The sequence below is a fragment of the Frankliniella occidentalis genome, unplaced genomic scaffold, assembly GCF_000697945.3.
Source record: "Frankliniella occidentalis isolate FOCC.00 unplaced genomic scaffold, Focc_3.1 Scaffold164, whole genome shotgun sequence".
Lineage (NCBI taxonomy): Eukaryota > Metazoa > Arthropoda > Insecta > Thysanoptera > Thripidae > Frankliniella > Frankliniella occidentalis.
The window spans coordinates 399560-401210 of NW_026267290.1; the positions used below are offsets into that span (position 1 = coordinate 399560).

Consider the following 1651-nt stretch of genomic DNA (forward strand, 5'->3'; position numbering starts at 1 on the left):
GGGTGGTTGCCAGGATTTGCACCAACCGCTTCGTTGCCCAGAAGTGACAACAATAATACCCTGAAAATTTCAAACCTCTAGCTTACGTCCTTCTTGGGGAACGGACAGACAGACAGACGAACACAGAGGTCAGAGTTCAAACCGTGACAAAAAGTGTTCTCTCCGTGCTTTGGCACGAAAAGACTGTAAAATGTACTTTTATACTTGGAGAGCCATATAGCGGCAGAAATCAGCTCGGAAATCAGAACTATCTCAATAGATGTGTCGTTATAATCATTACTGTGGCTTAAAGTTAACTCAGGATAGAGCATTACGATCGGTCGACCAAATTTCGTACTCATTGCGATATTCATTGAAAGAGCGATTTTTCGTAAAACAACGCCTGACGATATTTACCGATTTGAGACGTTGTAGATATCTAACGTGATCTACTTTTAGATATCTATTTCAAAAGGCATTTGTAGACTTTATAGGTGTTCCAGATTGACCTTATTTCGTCCAAAAACATCATAGACATTCATTTAGACACATCTACTCGCGTAGAAATATAGGGGATGCATTAGTCATAATTTTGTCGACTCCTATCTGACAAATCGATGGGTTTATGACACATATATGACAGCATTTTATGACAAAATTAAGAGTTTTGCAAATGCAAGTGTCATAAAACGGGCCATAAAATGACCAGTAAAGTGTCACAATTTTCTCCTATGAAAAATGACAAAATTATGAAACTTTGCGTACTGTTTGGAGAAAAAACAGTGCCTCCAAGCGAAGTCGACATCAGTTCTGCTTGGTAGGCTAAATTTGATAGCTGGAATCGAGAATCCGATCCGATACTCACAAGCAACAGCTGGTTGTCACGACCGGACACTTCTTACGAATAGAACCAAGCTGGAGTTTGTTCTATTCGTGCGTGTCCGGTCGTAGCGACCAACCCTTGGTTGTGGGTTTCGGATTCTCGATTCCAGCTTTCGAATTTAGCCTACCAAACATAACTGATCGTCACAACGAAGTAATTTTTTTCCGTGTGCACGAAAAGCGGCCGAGCTGCGCGGGTGAGCGAAGTCTACAGGTAGCGGACGGCCTTTCCTCAGATGATCACTCTCTTTATTGAACTTTTCCCAACACATGCTATGAATTTTCAAACCATAAATGTTTTTAAATTTAAGAGAAATTTTTTAACAATGTATTTTTTTTTTTTTAATTTTTTTTTTTGATGGGGGGCATTTTGGTAAGAAACACCCTTCAGTGCCCAAAGGGTAAGAGATGGAGCCGACCAAACGAAATATTGGCCCTAAGGGTTCTAGTTTAATGAGGTACTAAGGGAGCCATATTGAGTTTAAACGGTCATTTTGTTTTAGGGCCATTTCTATTAGAGAGACTCCCTTTAGCGCCTAAACAGTGGGAGAAAGAGCCAAACGGACGAAATTCCAGCCCATTGGGCTGTAATTTTACGAATAACCCGTTAGAGAAATACATCAAAGAACCAAATCAAAAATTTTAAAATTATGAAACAAAAGGTCAGTGGCGGATCGAGGTCCGGCTGACAGGGGGTTATACCTAGTGGCTTTATCATACTATTGTGAGTACAGTGGACTCTCGATAAGTGTCGCGTGCGAGAGAGATGGATATAGAAAAATAGCGCGTT

The 1651-nt window shown here is 40.5% G+C and overlaps 1 protein-coding gene across 1 annotated transcript in view; it reads left to right on the forward strand.

The window, feature by feature from the left end:
• LOC127750284 (uncharacterized) overlaps positions 1 to 1651 on the forward strand; it is a 6536-nt gene that overhangs the window by 4355 nt on the left and 530 nt on the right. The window lies entirely within an intron of this gene.